Consider the following 13438-nt stretch of genomic DNA (forward strand, 5'->3'; position numbering starts at 1 on the left):
TGTGTATTCTTGCCACGTCTTCTTAATCTCTACTGCTTCCATTATGCCCTTACCGTTTCTGTCCTATATTGTTCCGATCTTTGCATGAAATGTTCCCTTGGTATCTCTAACTTTCTTGAAGGGATCTCTAGTCTTTCCCATTCTATTGTTTTTGTCTATTTCTTTTGCATTGTTCACTTAAGAAGCAAGTAAAAGACATGAAAATGAAATATATAGGCAAGTGGCTTTTACTTTTTTGACTCTTTTAGAATTATGACCATTTCCCAAGGACATATGAGCTTATTTAATTATATCCAACATTTAAACTAAATTGCAACTCTAAAACTATCTAAAAGTTAAAACAAATTTATCCAGAAGATAGCTGGTTGAGGGGTAATATAGATACTAGACATTATTAATAGATGTGTTTTTTCAGGCTATAAAGTTTCATGAACTCACACTGAGAAGCATGGAGTTACAGAAATATACTGTCTACTGAATTTTACTAAAAACTACATTCAGATATATAAATAGTGAGAAGGCCCACAGAAATATTAAGAAGTGAAAATCATCGTACAGATACAATATCACCTCAAGACCTGTTAAGCCTTATTACCTTCTTGAAATTAATGACCCAAATTCCAAATAAGAATTAAATAATTAGTAGAAATCACAGAAACAAGGAGGAGTGAGAGGCAGGGAACTTGTTTCAGAAATAATTTGTGGACCAGAGAGCTCATCGTCAGCACTTACATCATTGTTAAACATGAAGTACTAACATTAGTAACTCACCCAAAAAAGGGATATTTTTTATGGGTAACTTTTTCTTTGATTCGTATGCTAATGCTTTTATATAGTCTATATGCAAGTCAGGAAGCAACAGTTAGAACTGGACATGGAACAACCAACTGGTTCTAAATAGGAAAAGGAGTATGTCAAGGCTGTACATTGTCACCCTGCTTATTTAATTTATATGCAGAGTACATCATGAGAAACACTTGGCTGTAAGAAGCACAAGCTGGAATCAAGATTGCCAGGAGAAATATCAATAACCTCAGATATGCAGATGACACCACCCTTATGGCAGAAAGTGAAGAGGAACTCAAAAGCCTCTTGATGAAAGTGAAAGAGGAGAGTAAAAAAGTTGTCTTGAAGCTCAGCATTCAGAAAAATAAGATCATGGCATCTGGTCCCATCACTTCATGGGAAATAGATGGGGAAACAGTGGAAACAGTGTCAGACTTTATTTTTCTGGGCTCCAAAATCACTGCAGATGGTGACTGCAGCCATGAAAATACAAGATGCTTACTCCTTGGAAGGAAGGTTATGACCAACCTAGACAGCATATTAAAAAGCAGAGCCATTACTGAGCGCCGAAGAACTGAGCTTTTGAACTATGGTGCTGGAGAAGACTCTTGAGAGTCCCTTGGACTGCAAAGAGATCCAACCAGTCCATCCTAAAGGAGACCAGTCCTGGGTGTTCATTGAAAGGACTGATGCTAAAGCTGAACCTCCAATACTTTGGCCACCTCATGTGAAGAGCTGACTCATTGGAAAAGATCCTGATGCTGGGAGGGATTGGGGGCAGGAGGAGAAAGGGATGACAGAGGATGAGATGGCTGGAAGGCATCACTGACTCGATGCACATGAGTTTGAGTAAACTCCGGGAGTTGGTGATGGACAGGGAGGCTTGGCATGCTGTGATTCATGGGGTCGCCAAGAGTCGGATATGACTGAGCAACGAACTGAACTGAATGTTAACTAGAATAAGTCTTAGATATTCTTAACCATTCACTTTCATAAGTGAATTTTAAAATCAACTTGTCAAGTTCCGTGAAAAATCTTACAGGGATTTTGTTTGGAATTCTATTAAACTTTACACGTTATTTGGGGTCAGAATCGATATACTTATGATCTATAGTCTTTTCAGCCATAAGCAGGTTATGTATAGTCTATCTTTATTTTAACCAGATGTTCATTTATGTCACTTACTAATGGATGGTAGTTTCTTAAGTGCATTGTATATGTTTTGCTTATTTTCAGTTAAGACTCATAAAAATTTTGCCAGAGATGAAAAGATAGGGAAAAAGGGCACTTTAACTTATTCTGTATGCTAGTATAACCTTGATATAAGTTGAGGCCTGTTAGCAGTCAAGTTTCAGTAAGGTGATAGAATTTCTAAGACTATAGATGCATTTATATAATACTATATAGCAATCACTTTCATCAAGAGGCTTTTGAGTTCCTCTTCACTTTCTGCCATAAGGGTAGTGTCATCTGCATATCTGAGGTTATTGATATTTCTCCTAGCAATCTTGATTCCAGCTTGTGCTTCTTCCAGCCCAGCGTTCCTCATGATGTACTCTGCATAGAAGTTAAATAAGCAAGGTGACAATATACAACCTTGACGTACACCTTTTCCTATTTGGAACCAGTCTGTTGTTCCATGTCCAGTTCTAACTGTTGCTTCCTGACCTGCATACAGGTTTCTCAAGAGGCAGGTCAGGTGGTGAAAGCTCAACATTCAGAAAACAAAGATCATGGCATCTGGTCCCATCACTTCATGGGAAATAGATGGAAAAACAGTGGAAACAGTGTCAGACTTTATTTTTTTGGGCTCCAAAATCACTGCAGATGCTGATTGTAGCCATGAAATTAAAAGACGCTTGCTCCTTGGAAGGAAAGTTATGACCAACCTTGATAGTATATTAAAAAGCAGAGACATTACTTTGCCAACCAAGGTCCGTCTAGTCAAGGCAATGGTTTTTCCCGTGGTCATGTATGGATGTGAGAGTTGGACTGTGAAGAAGGCTGATCGCCGAAGAATCGATGCTTTTGAACTGTGGTGTTGGAGAAGACTCTTAAGAGTCCCTTATACTGCAAGGAGATCCAACCAGTCCATTCTAAAGGGGATCAATCCTGGGTGTTCACTGGAGGGACTGATGCTAAAGCTGAAACTGCAATACTTTGGCCACCTCATGCAACGAGTTGACTCGCTGGAAAAGACTCTGATGCTGGGAAAGGTTGGGGGCGGGAGGAGAAGGGGACGACGGAGAATGAGATGGCTGGATGGCATCACCGACTCTGTGGACATGAGTTTGAGTGTATTCCGGGAGTTGGTGATGGACAGGGAGGCCTGGCGTGCTGTGATTCATGGGGTTGCGGAGAGTCGGACACGACTGAGCGACTGAACTGAACTGATATAGCAATCATACTTCAAATTTTTAAAAGTTGCCAAAATATTAAATAAAATACTAGCAAATTGAACATGGAAATATATTTTTAAATTACTGCTAATTTCTTTATTGAACATAAAGATCTATTATGAAAGTATCATGGCATTCTTGGATTATAAAAACAACATGATTAAGTATTGCTGTCAGTTTAAAATCTCTATTCATATCCTGAGCCAATTTAACAAAATTAAATTTTATCAATTAGGCCTAGACAAGACATTATTTATAAAGGACAACTCTCCCATACAAAGGCCGCCAATAGTTACATTACTTGAAATACCTAATCGACATATTCTACTCTAAAACTTTGCTTTCCTAAAAATATGATCAAACTCCTAAATTATCAAATGGTGTTCAATGAAAAGAAAAATCTCTGGAAAAATATTAAATATGTACTTTAGATGTATAATAATTTCCATCTTATTCTAGTTGATAAGATTCCCTGAGTATATTGTTTCTGACATAAAGTGAAAAGATTTCTATTGGAGCTTAGTAAGTCGGTCAATCAGTGGATTTAAATGTTGTCCCTTCATCCATAAGATATTTGAAGTAGCTAATAATTTTCAATATTAAGACAATAACAAAGCAGCTGTGTTCAGTTCAGTTCAGTTCAGTCGCTCAGTTGTGTCCGACTCTTCATGACCCCATGAATCACAGCACACCGGGCCTCCCTGTCCATCACCAACTCCCAGAGTTCACTCAAACTCATGTCCATCGAGTCGGGGATGTCATCCAGCCATCTCATTCTCTGTCGTCCCTGTCTCCTCCCGCCTCCAATCCCTCTCAGCATCAGTCTTTTCGAGTGAGTCAACTCGTCGCATGAGGTGGCCAAAGTATTGGAGTTTCAGCTTTAGCATCAGTCCTTCCAATGAACACCCAGGATTGATCTCCTCTAGAATGGACTGGTTGGATCTCCTTGCAGTCCAAGGGACTCTCAAGAGTCTTCTCCAGCACCACAGTTCAGAAGCATCAATTCTTCGGCGATCAGCTTTCTTCACAGTCCAACTCTCACATTCATACATGACCACAGGAAAAACCATAGCCTTGACTAGACGGACCTTGGGTGGCAAAGTAATGTCTCTGCTTTTTAATATGCTATCTAGGTTGGTCAATACCAAAGCAGCTGTGTAACCCTAATCAAATGTCTAACAACCTTTGCAGCAACTGATAGATATTTGAGCAGGTGGCGAAAACAACACTTCTGTACTCAGTAAGAATTCAGTAAGAACTAGAACTGGATAATATATGGTACCTTTGATAACTCACTGTGGTTGTTCACTCACTCAGTCATACCAACTCTGTGACCCCATGGACTGCAACACACCAGCCTTCCTTGTCCTTCACCATCTACCAGAGATTGCTCAAACTCATGTCCTGAGTCGGTGATGCCATCCAAGCATCTCATCCTCTGTCATCCCTTCTCCTGCCTTCAATCGTTTGCAGCATCAGGGTCTTTCCTAATGAGTTGACTCTTCCCATCAGGTGACCAAAATATTGGAACTCCAGCTTCAGAATCAGTCCTTCTACTGAAAAAACCATAGCTTTGACTATACAGACCTTTGTTGGCAAAGCAATGTCTCTACTTTTTAATATGCTGGCTAGGTTTATCATTGCTTTTCTTTTTAGGGAGCAAGCATCTTAATTTCATGTCTGCAGTCACCATCTGCAGTGATTATGGAGCCCAAGAAAATAAAGTCTGTCACTGTTTCCATTGTTTCCCCATCTATTTGCCATGAGGTGATGGGACTGGATGCCATGATATTTGTTTTTTCAATGTTGAGCTTTAAGCCAACTTTTTCACTCTCTTCTGTCACCTTCATCAAGAGGCTCCTTAGTTCCTCTTCGCTTTCTCCCATAACAGGGCTGTCATCTGCATATGTGAGTTTATTGATATTTCTCCAAGCAATCTTGATTCCAGCTTGTGCTTCATCCAGCCTGGCATTTCCCATGATGTATTCTGCATATTAGTTAAATAAACAGGGTGAAAACATACAGCCTTGACGTAGTCCTTTTACTATTGGTACCAGTCTGTTGTTCCATGTCCTGTTTTAACTGTTGCTTCTTGACCTGTATACAATATTCTCAAGGGGCTGGTCAAGTGGTCTGGTATTCTCATCTCTTTCAGAATTTTCCACAGTTTATTGTGATCCACACGGTCAAAGGGTTTAGTGTAGTCAATGAAGCAGAAGTAGATGTTTTTCTAAAATTCTCTTGCTTTTTCTAAGATCCAACAGATGTTAGCAATTTGATCTCTGGTTCCTCTGCGTTTTCTAAATCCAACTTGAACATCTGGAAGTTCTCAGTTCACGTGCCGTTGAAGCCTGAGGTGCAGAATTTTTAGCATTACTTTGCTAGCATGTGAAATGAGTGCAATTATGTGATAGTTTGAACATTCTTGAGCATTGCCCTTCTTGGGGACTGGAATGAAAACTGATCTTTTCTGGTCCTGTGGCCACTGCTCAGTTTTCCAAATTTGCTGGCATATTGAGTGCAGCACTTTCCCAGCATCATATTTTAGGATTTGAAATAGCTCAACTGCAATTCCATCCCCTCCACTAGCTTTGTTTGTAGTGATGCTTCCTAAGGCCCACTTGGCTTCACACTCCAAGATGTCTAGCTCTAGGTGAGTCATTGAGACCTTTTGTGTACACTTCTTCTGTGTATTCTTGCCATCTCTTCCTAGTATCTTCTGCTTCTGTTAGGTCCGCACCATTTCTGTCCTTTATTTTACCCATCTTTGCACGGTATATATCATAATTTTCTTGAAAAGATCTCTAGTCTTTCCCATTCTACTGTTTTCCTCTGTTTCTTTGCACTGATCACTTAGGAAGGCTTTCTTATCTCTCCTTCCTATTCTTTGGAACTCTGTATTCAAATGGGTTTATTTTTTCTCCTTTGCCTTTCGCTTTTCTTTTTTTCTTGGCTATTTATAAGGCCTCCTCAGACAGCCATTTTGCATGTTTGCATTTCTTTTTCTTGGGGATGGTTTTGATCACTGCCTCCTATACAATGTCATGAACCTCCATCCATAGTTCTTTAAGCACTCTATCAGATTTAATCCCTTGAATCTATTTGTCACTTCCACTGTATAATTGTAAGGGATTTGATTTAGGTCATACCTGAATGGCCTAGTGGTTCTCTCTACTTCCTTCAATTTAAGTCTGATTTGGCAATAAGGAGTTCACGATCTGAGCCACAGACAGCTCCCGGTCTTGTTTCTGCTGACTGTATAGAGCTTCTCCATCTTCGACTACAAAGAATATAATGTCTGATTTTGGTATTGACCATCTGGTGATATCCATGTGTATGGTCATCTCTTATGTTGGAATAAGGTGTCTGCTATGACCAGTGCCTTCTCTTAGCAAAACTGTTAGCCTTTGCCCTGTTTCATTTTGTACTCCTAGGACAAGCTTGCCTGTTACTCCAGGTATCTCTTGACTTCCTACTTTTGCATTCCAGTCCCCTATGATGAAGAAAGGACATCTTTTTTGGTGTTAGTTCTAGAAAGCCTTGTTGGTCTTCATATAACCATTCAACTTCAGCTTCTTTGGCATTTGTGGTTGGGGCATAGACTTGGATTACTGTGATGTTGAAAGGTTTGCCTTGGAAACAAACAGAGATCATTCTGTCATTTTTGAGACTGTACCCAAGTACTCCATTTTGGACTCTTTTGATGACTATGAAGGCTACTCCATTTCTTCTAAGAGATTCTTGCCCACAGTAGTAGATATAATTGTCATCTGAATTAAATTTGCCCATTCCAGTCCATTTTAGTTCACTATTGCTAAGATGTTGATGTTCACTCAAGCCATCTCTGTTGACCACTTTCAATTTACCTTGATTCATGGACCTAACGTTCCAGGTTCCTATGCAATACTGTTCTTTACAGCATTGAACTTTACTTTCACCACCAGACACATGCACAGCTGGGTGTTGTTTCTACTTTGGCTCGGTCAACCTCTTCATACCTTCTGGAGCTATTTCTCCACTCTTCTCCAGTGGCATATTGGGCACCTACTGATCTGGGGAGTTTGACCCTCAAAAACAGTATAATGTTATATATTATATGCACAAAAGGTAGATGTAATATCTTTGACAAATAAATGTAGAATTCCTTTGTAAGAAAAAATAAGTATTGCTGTCATCACCAATCTGTTTTAATTTTATTTTTAATTGGAGGATAATTTGATTTTTGGCTTGATTGATCTCTTTTCTTTTGACTATTCCTTTTCTACATCACCAATCTTGGACATAAGATTGATCACATCATTTCCTTAGGAAGAGTTTCCAAAAGTATATATATGCTCATTTTAAATTCTGATATATTAAATATGGAATCATCAAACTTTTTCTATAAAGGACCAAATAGCAAATAGTATAGGCTTATGGGTCATGAAGCAAAATCGAGGTTATTATATAGGTACTTGAGAAAACACATTTCCATAGATCTTTATCGATAAAACAAAATTTTAAATGTAATAATTGAGTATGATAGAAAGCAAATTTCCATACTTTTTTTTTATAAAGTTAAAAATCTAATAATTGAGTACAGTTTTCACAATGAAGTTCTGCAGATGTAAATAATGGAGTTCTTTTGGGGGAATAAGAGTTGAAAGGTGCTATTCCTATCAACAAAATCCATTGTAAATATTCATCTGTGGATACTGATACATGGTGAAATTTATTTTCATTTTGCAGATTTCTTTCCTCATAGACAACTACTGCCAAATATTGATATATATGACATGAATGTATGGTTAATTGCACATATTCACTGGTCAGAAGGCATTTTTAGAACTCTATTAGCTAAAGACTAGACTGCCTTTTAATATATTCAGTTCAGTTCAGTCGCTCAGTCGTGTCCGACTCTCCGCGACCCCATGAATCACAGCATGCCAGGCCTCCCTGTCCATCACCAACTCCCGGAGTTCACTCAAACTCATGTCCACAGAGTCGGTGATGCCATCCAGCCATCTCATTCTCGGTCGTCCCCGTCTCCTCCCGCCCCCAACCTTTCCTAGCATCAGTACATAGTAAATTAATTACTTCCCTTAACTGCACAATTAGATAGAGTTTGAACTGTAAACATTTCCTTGGCACTTGTATCAAGGCTGAAAAATGCTGTGGACTGAAATATATTGCTGTGACTTTGTATAAGAATGGCGATCTCACTTTTAATTTTTGACAGTTTCGACTTTTAATTTTTACAGGAAGTGTGTAACACAGCCTGGTATTACTTGCAAGTCAAAACAATGTTAGTTCTCACTGAAAAACTTTATCACAATGTAAGTTTCACAATAAGTACTATTTCGCTTGTAGTTTTAAATTGAAACATTTTCAAGTCTGCAACATTAGCTAATTCCAGAGCCATTCAGACTTAAGTGGTTGAACACAGTTCTTCCAGCCATTTAAAAATGTAAACACAGTTCTTTTTTAAAATTGAAGTATAGTTGCTGTACAATATCATATATACAGTATATAGTATATATACTCTATATAATATAGTGATTCACAATTTTTACAGGTTAACTCCATTTATATTTATTATAAAATATTTGTTATATTCCCTGTGTTATATAATATATCCTTGTAGCCTAATTTATACCTAATAGTTTACACTTCTTAATCCCTTATGCCTATCATGACCTTCTTTCCTCTCCATTGGTAACTAGTTTGCTCCTTGTATTTGTGAATCTACTTTTTTGTTATATTCGCTAATTGTATTTTTTATATTCCACATATAAGTAATATCATCTAGTATCTGTATTTCTCTGTCTGACTTATTTCACTTAGTATAACAAAACAAACAAACTACTGAATGGGAAAAATTATTTGCAAATAATATGACCAATAAGGGGTTAATATCCAAAATACATGAACAGTCCACACAACTGAACATCAAAAAAGAAACAACCTGATTATAAAATGGGTAGAGGAACTGAACAGTTTTCCAAATTTAAGAAAATACAGACAGCCATGAAAAGAGGTACACACTCATCAGGGAAATGAAAATCAGAACCACAATGAGATATCACCTCACACCTGTCAGAAGGGCCATCATCAAAACACACAAATGACAAATGCTGGCAAGGATGTAAAAAAAAGGGAATCTTCATACACTGTTGGTGGAAATGTAAATTTGGGAAAACAGCACAGAGTTTTCTCATAATAACTAAAAATAGAACTACCACTGTTGCTGTTCAGTCACTAAGTTGTGTCCAACTCTTTGCGACCACATGGACTGCAGCATGCCAAGGTTCCCTGTCTTTCATCATTTCCCAGAGTTTGCTCAAACTCATGTCCATCAAGTCAGTGATGTCATCCAACCATCTCATCCTGTAATCCCCTTCTCATCCTGCCTTCAATGTTTCCCAGTGTCAGGGTCTTTTCCAGTGAGTCAGCTCTGTCAGCTCTTCACATCAGGTGGCCAAAGCATTGAAGCTTTAGCTTCAGCATCAGTCCTTCCAATGAATATTCAGGGTTGATTTCCTTTAGGATTGACTGGTTTGATCTTGCTGTCCAAGGGACTCTCAAGAGTTCTCCAACACCACAGTTCAAAAGCATCATTTCTTCAGTGCTCAGCCTTCTTTATGGTCCAGCTCTCACATCATACATGACTACTGGAAAAGTCATAGCTTTGACTAGATGGACCTTGTTGGCAAAGTGATGTCTCTGCTTTTTAATATGCTGTCTAAATTTGTCATAGCTTTCAGTTCAGTTCAGTTCAGTCACTCAGTCATGTCCGACTCTTTGTGACCCCATGAATCACAGCACGCCAGGCTTCCCTGTCCATCACCAACTCCCGGAGTTCACTCAAACTCATGTCCATCGAGTCGGTGATGCCATCCAGCCATCTCATTCTCTGTCGTCCCCTTCTCCTCCCGCCCCCAATCCCTGCTAGCATCAGTCTTTTCCAGTGAGTCAATTCTTCACATGAGGTGGCCAAAGTATTGGAGTTTCAGTTTTAGCATCAGTCCTTCCAATGAACACCCAGGACCGATCTCCTTTAGAATGGACTGGTTGGATCTCCTTGCAGTCCAAGGGACTCTCAAGAGTCTTCTCCAGCACCACAGTACAAAAGCATCAATTCTTCGGCCATCAGCTTTCTTCACAGTCCAACTCTCACATCCATACATGACCACGGGAAAAACCATAGCCTTGACTAGAAGGACCTTTGTTGGCAAAGTAATGTCTCTGCTTTTTAATATACTATCTAGGTTGGTCATCACTTTCCTTCCAAGGAGTAAGAGTCTTTTAATTTCATGGCTGCAATCAGCTATGACCCAGCAATTCTATGCCTGTGTATATAGCTGAAAGAAACAAAAGCACTTATTTGAAAAGATACATTCACCCCAGTGTTAATAGCAACACTATTTACAATTGCCAAGATATAAAAATAGCCTAAATGTCCATCAACTGATGAATGGATAAAGACGACTACACACACACACACACACACACACACACACACAAACGGAATACTTCTCAGCCCTAAATAAGAATGCGATTTTTGCCATTTGCAGCAACATTAATGGGCCTGGAAGGCATTACGCTAGGTAAATAGCATTGATAACTCAAGGACTGTATAAAAGGGACTGGAAGAGGTCAGTCTTCATTCCAATCCCAAAGAAAGGCAATGCCAAAGAATGCTCAAACTACCGCACAATTGCACTCATCTCACACGCTAGTAAAGTCATGCTCAAAATTCTCCAAGCCAGGCTTCAGCAGTATGTAAACCGTGAACTCCCAGATGTTCAAGCAGGTTTTAGAAAAGGCAGAGGCACCAGAGATCAAATTGCCAACATCCGCTGGATCATGGAGAAAGGAAGAGAGTTTCAGAAAAACATCTATTTCTGCTTCATTGACTATGCCAAAGCCTTTGACTGTGTGGATCACAATAAACTGTGGAACATTCTGAAAGAGATGGGAATCCCAGACCACCTGACCTGCCTCTTGAGAAACCTGTATGCAGGTCAGGAAGCAACAGTCAGAACTGGACATGGAACAACCGACTGGTTCCAAATAGGAAAAGGTGTACGTCAAGGCTGTATATTGTCACCTTGCTTATTTAACTTATATGCAGAGTACATCATGAGGAACGCTGGGCTGGAAGAAGCACAAGCTGGAATCAAGATTGCCGGGAGAAATATCAATAACCTCAGATATGCAGATGACACTACCCTTATGGCAGAAAGTGAAGAGGAACTCAAAGGCCTCTTGATGAAAGTGAAAGAGGAGAGTGAAAAGGTTGGCTTGAAGCTCAACATTCAGAAAACAAAGATCATGGCATCTGGTCCCATCACTTCATGGGAAATAGATGGAAAAACAGTGGAAACAGTGTCAGACTTTGTTTTTTTGGGCTCCAAAATCACTGCAGATGCTGATTGCAGCCATGAAATTAAAAGACGCTTGCTCCTTGGAAGGAAAGTTATGACCAACCTTGATAGTATGTTAAAAAGCAGAGACATTACTTTGCCAACCAAGGTCCATCTAGTCAAGGCAATGGTTTTTCCCGTGGTCATGTATGGATGTGAGAGTTGGACTGTGAAGAAAGCTGATCGCCGAAGAATCGATGCTTTTGAACTGTGGTGTTGGAGAAGACTCTTGAGAGTCCCTTATTCTGCAAGGAGATCCAACCAGTCCATTCTAAAGGAGATCAATCCTGGATGTTCATTGGAGGGACTGATGCTAAAGCTGAAACTCCAATACTTTGGCCACCTCATGCGACGAGTTGACTCACTGGAAAAGACTCTGATGCTGGGAAAGGTTGGGGGCGGGAGGAGAAGGGGACGACGGAGAATGAGATGGCTGGATGGCATCACCGACTCTGTGGACATGAGTTTGAGTGTACTCCGGGAGTTGGTGATGGACAGGGAGGCCTGGCGTGCTGTGATTCATGGGGTCGCGGAGAGTCGGACACGACTGAGCGACTGAACTGAACTGAACTGAACTGATATTTGGCTAGTAAGCTTACCAACCCCTGCTGTATAAAGTCTATATTTCCAGTAAATGTAAACACCTGTTTTCCCCCGAACTTTGCAACCAATAAGTAACAACTTTAAAAAACTTATGCAGCTTGAAGTTACATTTTTCAGCTTTGAATACTAGGACAGTAAAATATCTTTTCATGATTATGAAAGTGAAAGTTGCTCAGTTGTGTCCAACTCTTTGCAACCCCATGGACTATAGTCTATGGAATTCTCCAGGCGAGAATACTGGAGTGGGTAGCCTTTCCCTTCTACATGGGATCTTCCCAACCCAAGGATCGAGCCCAGGTCTCCTGCATTGCAGGTGGATTCTTCACCAGCTAAGCCACAAGGGAAGCCCAAGAATACTGGAGTGGGCAGCCTATCCCTTCTTCAGCGAATCTTCCCTACCCAGGAATTGAAGGGAATTCCCGGGGTTTCTGCATTGCAGGCAGAATCTTTACCAACAGAGCTATCAGGAAAGCCCTGATAGCTCATGATTATAGGCCATTTATATTTCATCATTGAAAACTTGTTCATGTTATTTTTACCATTTTATTGCAATAAAATTCTCATTCCAATGATCATTTTGTGTACCAAAGATTTCTAAGTCTTTTTTAGTAGCTGTCTACTTGTTTAGAATTATTTTCCACTTCATTCTCTCACACATCAAACATTCCTTCCATATTGAAAGACCTGTTACTGCCTGATAGAACTGTGGTTTTCAATCTTCTCTACATAGATGTGTCAGATACCATTCATTTTCTGTTGGCTTACCTCCATTTTCCCTTCTAGTATAACTCTTATTTATCCTTCAAAACACAGATCAAGGATCAATTCCTCCTCTTTGGTTCCATACCATTCTTAACTCTGCCATAAAACCTATCACACTAAATTATGAGCTGTTGTTTACAGTGGTCTTTCTCCCTACTGGACTCAAAGCTTGTTGAGAAATGGTATTGTAATTGACCTCTCTTTTCACAACAGTGCCTGGCACTTAATAGGCACTGATTATCTGTTGACTGAATGAATTCAAGATAATAGCAGTAGTAATAATATTAACAAAGTAATATGTGCCAAGTGCATAAATATCAGAGACAATTTGTGTAATAATATTCCTTGTAAACTGTTTATCATAATGAACAATTGAATTTTGAAGAAGCTATCTGAGACAGAAAAATTTCATTACAGAAAACAGCAACTAAGATTTTTATTCCCTGATAAAACTGAGTATATTGAACATTTGACAGCTTGTCT

General features: G+C 39.4%; 1 protein-coding gene across 9 annotated transcripts in view; it reads left to right on the forward strand.

Annotated features, from left to right (window-relative positions):
* The window catches only part of WDPCP (WD repeat containing planar cell polarity effector), a 385832-nt gene that overhangs the window by 275593 nt on the left and 96801 nt on the right, over nucleotides 1-13438 (forward strand). The gene's annotated exons all lie outside the window — the stretch shown is intronic.

The sequence above is a fragment of the Moschus berezovskii genome, chromosome 11, assembly GCF_049115385.1.
Source record: "Moschus berezovskii isolate FMDL1 chromosome 11, NW_MosBer_1.0, whole genome shotgun sequence".
In the NCBI taxonomy this organism is placed as follows: Eukaryota; Metazoa; Chordata; class Mammalia; order Artiodactyla; family Moschidae; genus Moschus; species Moschus berezovskii.